Genomic DNA, 9,718 nt, shown 5'->3' with positions numbered 1-9,718 from the left:
CTTTATCACATATTAAATGTTGATAGCTACTTTTGTTACTTTCTATAATTTTATATTATAATTTATTTATTTACTCACAACTTAAAGATCTTGGCTCAATGCTTGGATTCTTGATTCAATTGATTTAATAAAAAGAAAAAAAAACGTAAAATCTTAATTTACTTGTAATTAATCATGACAGTAAAGAAAGAAAACAAGAAGAAAAAAAAATTTTCTAGTTGCACTACCAAACAAACTCAATAGTTTTATTATAAATTTATTTTTTACCCCCATTCAAAATTATTATTAAGAATATTTACTAATTAAACATACTTATATTCAAAAGTATATAAATGCATATTTCAAATGTATTCACAAATATATGATTAAACATTTTAAATATATTTAGAAATATGGGATCGAATATTTTTATTTATAAATATCTCATATGTGTTTAGAAATATGCAATTGAACATCTCAAATGCATTTAGAAGTATTCAATTAAATGTCTTTAGAGATGAACTTCTAAAATATGTTTAAAAGTATATAATTCAACATCTCAAATACATTCAAAAGTAGACAACCAAACATCTTTAGAGACGTCCATACTTTTGAAACTGAACACTTCAATGAATACATCTTTTTATTGTCCAAAAATGTTTTAACTAGAAAAAAAAAATTGTGGAATTTTCATGACTATCAATTTCGTTTAAAAGTGTTAGTAAAGAGTTTTCGTGAAGTAATGTTTAATTTGTAAGTGATTTATATAAATATATTTATATATATATGATGGGCAATATCAAAATATGGAGATGTTTTGGGGTGAGATTGAGTGATTGGAGTAAAGGGTTGGTTGGGAACTAAACTATATGGATTATAAGATTTGACAAGAGCGGTTTGGTAATTGATTTGGCTGATTGGAATGGGTTGAGATCAGTGGGTTGATTCAGTGGAGATTAAGTGGGTAAGATCATATTGGAAAGCTTGGGCCTTAGGTGATTGGATTTGATCTATTTTAGGAGGATTTGGATTTGGAAGAGGGGTAGATGATCCCTTTTTGCGAGGCATGATTAGGCCTCGGTAGAAAAATTTTACCTTGCAAAAATTCATGGGTTAAAAAATCAGGAATGCAATTTTGAGATGACCCTTTTTGCGAGGCATAGGCCCCGGTAGAGAAATTTTATCCTGTAGAAATTCATGGGTTAAAAAATTAGGAATGCAATTTTGATTACCTTTGATGTATGCAATTTCAAAATCAAAAATACTTAGTATAGCTTGCCATCGGGCAAAACTTTGTTTTGATGTAATATTTTGAACATCTTTTTCCAAAATATATTTGGCACTCTGACAATCAATATGTACGAAAAAATTTTGACTAAGTAAATCATCTTGAAATTTAGATATACACAGTACGAAAGACAAAATTTCTTTTTTAATAGTACTATAATTGATTTAAGAAGAAGTCCATATTCCAGAATGAAGATAGACTATTTGTTCGAGGGAATCAGGGTTGATTTGTTGAAGTAGAATTCCTCTAAAACCAATTTCAAAGGCATCAGTTTGAACGATTTTGAAGGAATCAGGGGAAGGAATGCCAAGACAAGGAAGAGTCCTAACATGAGTTTTAATTTCTTGGACAAGCTTGGTATGAGCTAAAGGCCAAGGTGGTGGTTCAAATTTTAATCTGTCAAATAAAGGCTTTCATTTAATTCTTAAGTTACTATAGAAATCGGCAATGTAATTTAATGATCCTAAAAATCCTTGTAACTGATTTTTGTCTAAAATTTCATCAGGAAATTTATCAGCAAATTCTATGGCTTGAGTGATTAGGGTAATCTGGGATTGGTAAATATGGAAGCCTAAAAACCAAATTTTGGTTTGATATAATTTTAATTTGGTGGCTGAGACAAGTAAACCATGTTTTTTGACAATAGCTAAAAATAGGCGTTAGTGTTTCCAATGTTGATCAATTGATTGGGAATAAATTAGAACATCATCTGTATAGATAGTCGTAAAATGGCTGTAATTATTAAATATGTCATTCATCATTCTTTGAAATTCACTGGAAGCATTTTTTAATCCAAAAGGCATCACATTCCATTCATAATGGCCAAATGGGGTTACAAATGCAGTTTTGTATCTATCGTCTTCACTAATTTCTATTTGCCAAAATCCTGATTTCATGTCAAATTTTGAGAAAATAGTGGCTTGATTAAGTTGATTGATTAAGTCTTTCTTATTTGGAATAGGGTATCTAATCCATTGTAGACATTTATTTAAAGGTTTATAATTGATTACTAATCTAGGTGATCCTCGTTCTAATTCAGCATTTTTTTGAACATAGAAAGCGAAACAAAACCAAGGAGATTCACTTGGATGGATTAATTTTTTAGCCAAGAGCCCGTGAATTTCGATTTTACAATACTCCATTAATTCTTGATTCATTTGAATGGCTCTAGCGTTAGTTGTAATATTTCTTTCATCAAAGTCCTTTTCATAAGGAAGTTTAACTATATATTTGGCCCTATGCCAAAAAGCATTAGGTATTTCAGCACAAATTTCTTTGGTTAATTGGTGTTGAAAATTAGTGATTTTGTTTTGAAGATAGGAGTTAGACAATTGATTTTCTGTCAGTTTATATTTAATTTCTTCTTGTAAGAAATGTAAATGTTTAGTTTTATTTTGAATGCGATTGATTTTTTTGGAGATTGAATCTTCTTTTAATGTTTGAATATTGTGTGATTTTTGAATAAATTCAAATTTAACTTGCTCTCCTAAAGGGTAGCTAATTATTCCCTCATTTTTTGTGGTAAATGGATATAGTAAAGAAAGAAATAGAATTCCTAAAATTACTTGATTTGTTATATTTCTAATAAGGACAAACGATGTTTTGAAACATATTTTATTATGACAAATATGTGCGTGATTGATTTCATATTATAAATCCATTTTGCTTCCATTAGCAGAATTTAATTTTTCTTTTATTTTTAGTAAAATATTTACTAGGTATAAAACTTTCTTGAACACAATTTAAATCTGCACCTAAATCTAAAAGTGCGATTGTTGTGAATTGAAAATCTTTAATGATTATTGTGATCTTTATATACCATTTTCTAAGTTTGATTTTTTAAATTGAAGGTAAACAATTGTCATGGGAAGATCCTTCTTCCTGTTCTTCAATTTGATTATAGATAAGTTTGTGAGGCTGTTCTTGAATAAATTGTAATTGATGTTTGATTAAGTGGTTTTCTAATTTTAATTCTTTAATCTCAGACTTTATTTTTTGATTTCCATTTGTAAATCTTGGACAATTATCTATTTATTTTTTGATTTATTAAATATTTGCAAGGCTTCTGTTAAACAGATTTTTTGAGTACTTTTATTAAGTTGGTTTGTTTCTTTGTTATTATTAGTGATGATTTTTTTTGTATTTTTTCATGTATTCTATCCTTTTATCAGGATTATCTAATTTTCTAAGTAATTCTAATATTATATCTTCATCTTCAGTAGAATTAATTAAGACATTAATTGGTTTAGTGCAACAAGTTCTAGACAACAAGCATCTAAACATCCTAAAGTGATATTAGGATTATCTGTGTTACTAGTGGATATAGAATGATTAGTTGATTCATCAGAACTTGATTCAGTATAGATGTTATTTTCACTATATTCACTATCTGTGTTGTGAATGCCTAAGACATTGATTAAGTGTTGTTTTTTATCTTCTAGAATTTCTAATTGTTTGATTGTTTGCTTAACTGTACATTCATTAGCAAAGTGACCAAATTTATTACATTTAAAACATTAGATTCTAGTTTTATCTTTTTAATCTTTTTTATATTTATTAGATTTGTAAAATTTATTAGGATTGGATTTATTGAATTTATTGGTTTTGTAATAAGTTTTATGGTTGGAATATTTATTGTTTCGGAAAGTTTTCCGATTTGATTTTTCTTTAATTTTATTTCTCCTAGAGGGTACTATCGTAGATAGACCATATTGTTAACAAAAGTTTCCTAATTTATACTTAGTTTTTCTTTTATCATTATTTAATTGATTTTCTATTTTCATATCTGTACATATTTTTAATCCTTCTTTTTTTATTATTGAAACTATGTCTCCATAAGTTAATGAATCATAAGCTATGCGACCACTATCATTACTTAAGACATTTTTTATTTTTCTAACAAATAATTGGGGTAATCCATTAATGAATTCTTCTTTCCAAAAAGGTTTATTACTGTCGTCTCTCATTATAATTATGTTGGTAAATGTTTGCAAATAGTATTTGAAATCACTAAGAGTTGAACAATGTAAATTTGTTAATTGACTATGAATTCTTTCTGTGACAGCAGTAGGGATTCCTATAAAATGTATGATTATCGTGGCTAACAAGGTATTGACTCCATCGGGGACACCTTGACCTATGGTTTCATTACATATTGGAAATCCTTCTTCATCTAATTTAGTAGCATAAATGATTTCGGATTTAGATTGATCTATTAAATGTCTTTCCCACCAGTAGTGTAACATATCGGTAAAACATATGACTAATAATTCAACAATTTTAGGTTGGGGAAGATTTTGATTAGTAAAATAACTATTAGCGACCATTGACATATGATGTAATTTGTTTAATATTTCTTGTTCTTTTAATCGATCAATATTCCATTCATATAATTTATCGGAACTGACAGAGAATTGATTTTTAGGATTTGATTCTTGATTTTTAAGCCTATTAAGATAATTATCTAATGAAGATTGATTTGAGTCTGTATCAGATGAATTGTGATTTTTAATAGTAGCAAGATTGGAAGAGGAGGCTTCGTTTTTAGATGTTGAAGCTTTTAATTGTAATTCTTTTAAGAGTTGATGGAGTTTATTTGTTTTTGTTGGAAGGGTTGGAGTTTTTGTAATATCTGGAAATTTTATAAGGGGTTGTCGTTTAGTTTCTTCTTTAAATGAATTATCAATTTTGGTTTCTATTTTATCTAATTGTTTGCCTACTGTACTAATACTTTGATTTTTGTAATTATTTTGTTCAATAACTTTTCTAATTTCATTAATTAAATATTTACTTTCATGGGTGAAAGTTTTAAATGGTGAGGCTACGATTTGGCTGTTTAAATGAGGAATGATTATTTTCTCAACTGGAGGGTGACTAGATAGAATTGTTGATTGATCTGACTTAATCCATTTTTCTTTTGTTAAAGTTTTTAAATCTCTTAATTGCTAATAATATTTTTCAAGAAAATCGAAAAATTGTATATCAAATTTGAGTTGTAACATTAACTATTTCCAGCTTTGCCAGATATGTTCTTTCTGTTCTCTATTCTATGATTGTCTATATTTCATTAAATAAATAAAGAAATAAGAGCAGAGAATATGAGCAGAAGAGGCAACAAAGCCAGCCAAGAACAATTAGTGATTAAATAAAATATTTTGAAGGCGGTAGAATTAGCCAAGCAATATAAAATAAATACTTAAAATAAATAATTTAAAATAATTTAAATTAAATAGTTTAAAATAAATGTATAAATGCTTACTTGATTACAGCGAAGTACTAAAGATTGGTATCTCAGTTGATTACAATATGCACTCAGTTCACTCAGTATACTAAGCACAAAATATTTTGATTACAAAATAAAAATGAGAAGAGAGAAGAGAAGGAAGAAAATCGAAATCTGCCAAGAAAGAAATTCTCCTTAAGCTCTTTCTAACTCTTCCTTCTTCTTGTGGAGAGGCTCCTTTATATAGGCAAAGGAGGGCTTGGTTGAATGATTGCGTTTCGTGTTGATCTTGTAATTATGTTGGTGAACAGTATCTGTGAACAATAGCTGCTTTTCAGTGCTTTTACTATTCATAAATAGTTATTATAAACAGTAATTTTCATGATCTGCTTTTTATGAGTGGAACACCGAAAGTAACTCTGCACTGTCAGCAATTCCAAATTTTATGCAGCTTGATTGATTGTGACTCAGCCTTCCATCATGTTGGTGATGTTGATGGCTTCTTCATCTTCTAAAGGATATGTATCATCTTCGTCTTGATTAAATACTAAGTTTTCTTCTGAGTCTGGATCATCTTCAAGGTTGACAACCCATTCTTTTGTTAGCATTTTTGCACATGCTCCAATAAGATTAGGGTAGAGTGTTTCGTAATGGAATGAAGTGTAGACATCTGCCAAACTGCTAAGAAGCTGTTATGTATGTATATCTTGGTGTAAGTATTTTCTTTGGCCAAGAAATATTTTTTATTGATTCCTTGGAGACCAAAATTATCTCCAAATACAGAGGCTCTCCATTGGCGAAGTTGTTTCCGGAAAGAGGCAGAGCATCTTCGTACCTCTTGGTCAAATCGAAGGTGATTATGAGCATGTCTTGATTTTTCGAAAGTGATTAAACGTCTTGCTGGTTCCCACCCATGAATCCATTCAGGAGGGGTTGATGTGATGTGAACAGCAACATACCCTTGTTTTAAAGGGCTATAACGATGGGGTATGAAGAAACATGTAATCCCTATTTTCAGTAAATCTAGGCAGGCTTAGGCTTGATCCATGTGGGAAAATATGATTGTTCCAATTAATCCCCAATCAAATAATTTAGCCCATGTGATTGTCTTTTCTTGAAATACAAAATTATGAAATGTTTCTGCACGCAGTCCAACTTTGTGGACAGCATAGTTGATCTCGTGTTTGCATCCCACGTGATAAAGTAGAATCGTGGTAGGGTCACGTGTGTCACATTTTTTATGGAAAGGTAAGAGAGCGACCTCAGCATACACATACATGCCACAGGGACAAATGTCTGGGTTTTCTATAAAGAAGATGAGCATTCTTTGGAGAAAACTATACTCCTTATAGAACTGTATCTTTTTTATTTGCCCAAATTTTGAAATAATTTCACTGGGCAAGCCAACTTGTTGTAACCATTGATTAGGATAGAAAAATACACAAGCATGACACCAAGGTAAGGTGTGAGATTTGGTTTGAAATTTTGGATAACAAAGGGCATTACTGTTTTTGGAACTAGTAGATCCTTTGTCATGTTTGGGCCTAGACACTTAGGATATTATTCCTATGCATTAAGATTTGGACTTGGTGTTCTAGACAGTATTTTTCATGCTTAAGTTGATTGACCTGGGCTTCTAAGGGGTGAGCTAAATAGGGACTACAATTAATAAGGTCAAATGGGCTCTTTTGTGGGGCAACATGAGCATATTGATTATGTGGATTAACAAGAACAGTGATTGGAGGAATGTAGGTTGTTGCATCCTATGAGTTGTTCTAGAAGTGGAAGATCGATTAGGGTAATCTCTTTCGACAAAACGAAATGTTTTGGAGAAGTTTGGATCCATTCGTACCCAAGAGTGAATAAAAGCCTGTAGGCCTAATTCACGGAAGGTGAAACTATAGTATCCTCTATATTGGACATTGATTTGGCCAGCAATTTCATGGGCCACTTGGAACCAAGTTTTATAAAGGCTGGGGATTTGACCACTGAGTAGGACTTAATAGGAAAAACACTGACTATCTGATTTTTGGCGAATTGATTGTAGATAAAAACAAAGATTATCTAAGGCATTGATAAAATCAGACCTTTGATCTTCACTGTTAAAATGTGTGGCATTCCATACAGAGTTGATCAAAGATCGTTGGGGAACATCTAATTTAAATTGTGTTGGGAAATTGCTTTCCTCAACTTCACCACTCCAAATTGAAACGGAACTGTTGTTGATTATCATATAACCAATTAGATGAGATATTCTGTAATGAAAATTATTAAAGAAAATATATTTTGAAAACATACATATAATAGGAAATAAAAGTTTAATTGTTGGAAAAATATATATATATATATATATTTGTTTAGTTAAGACTATAAATAATAAATATTTTAAATATTAAAAATGTTATAAAAATTATTTTATATTTTTTATATATTTAAATAATAATATATAAAAATAAATTCTGTATATAAATTTTAAAAATTATAAAAAAAATTTCTCAAAATAAATTTAACAAGATCACAAAAATTGTAGATTCTTTAAAAAAATAAAATTCAAAATAAATAAAGAGTACATAAACATTAACAAAAGAGGGCACATAAATCTAAATTTGATTTGATGAAAGCTTTCTTGTGTCCGGCCTATGGCCACCATTTCCACCAAAAGTAAAAAAAATCCAATGGCCCTGATTTCTTGATTATGCTAACAATGTCTACGTCAACAGTAATGATGATTACAATTTTGATTCGTGTTTACTTATTTATTTTTCATCTTGAACTCCTTATTGTTGGTTGGGATGTCCAATTTTGTTACTTTTTATAATTTTATATTATAATTTAGTTTTTTACACACAGCTTAAAAATCTTGGCTCCATGCTTGGATACTTGATTCAATTGATCTAATAATAGAAAATTTCAAATCTTGATTTACATGTAATTAATGATGACAAAAAAAGTAAAATTCTAAAATCTTTAAATAGAGCATACGTAAACGCCAACAAAGGAGTGGGGCACATAAATCCAAATTGGAATTATTAAAAATTTCATATGGCCGGCCAATGGCCCCCATTTCCACCAAAATAAAAAAAATAAAAAAAAATAAATAAATAAACAATGGGCATGAGGCTCTTATCAATATTATTCTAATGTATCGGACAATGTCTACGTCAACAATAATGATGACTATAATTTTGATTTGTATTTACTTATTTAGTTTTGATCTTGGAGCTAAGCTTCTTGTAGTTGGTAGGATGTCTACTTTTGTTACTTTTTATAATTTTATATTATATATATATATGTATGTATATTTTACACACAACTTAAAAATCTAATAATAATAATAATAATAAAAGTAAAATCGCAATTTACTTGTAATTAATAATAATAAAGAAAGTGAAGTCTTAATTTACTTTTAATTAATCATAACAAAAAAAATTAATTTAGCATAATCACAAAAATTGTAAAATCTTTAAAAAAAATTAAAATAAATAAAGATTGCATAAACGTTAACAAAAAAGGGGCGCATAAATCTAAATTTTAATAGATAAAATTTTCTTATGTCCGGCCAATGGTTCCCATTTCCACCAAAAAAATAAAATAAAAAATAAAAAACAACGGCCCCTGATTTCTAGATTATGTTAAGTCGGTGAGGCTCTTGTCCATATGTACTAGTATATAGGACAATGTCTACTTCAACAATAATGGCAATTATAATTTTGATTTGAATTTACTTATTTATTTTTTATCTTGGACCATTTGCTGAGGTTCTTATAGTTAGTTGGAATGTCTTCCCATCTCATGTCTTACAAGTACCCTTTTTTTCAAAAGCTTCTTATACCACGAAGACCTAACATCCATGCACAACCATAACCTTGAAGTATGTTGTTTTAAATACTGTTAAGACTTCAAATTTGACATATATCAATTTAACAAAAACTTTCATTAGCTGGTTATACAGCTTAGGTGATAATAATTTCTTCTAATTTAATAATATTTAAAATGAAAAAAAATAAAATCAAAAATTTTCTTGATATAACTTAAAGGCAATGAGCATAGGTATTAAGGTTGTGAAAGATTCAAATTTTAGGCATTTGCTGGATAACGTAATCGGTTAGGCATTAAGCTGTACCCGTAAATACAAAGAAAAAAAAAAAAAAGGAAAAAGAAAGGAAGAAATTTGTTTTGCCTATATATGATCCAACAATATAAATATAAATATATATATATATATAATA

This window comes from Ziziphus jujuba, chromosome 2, assembly GCF_031755915.1.
Source record: "Ziziphus jujuba cultivar Dongzao chromosome 2, ASM3175591v1".
NCBI classification, from domain to species: Eukaryota; Viridiplantae; Streptophyta; class Magnoliopsida; order Rosales; family Rhamnaceae; genus Ziziphus; species Ziziphus jujuba.
Note: the sequence above shows the minus strand (reverse complement) of the source record.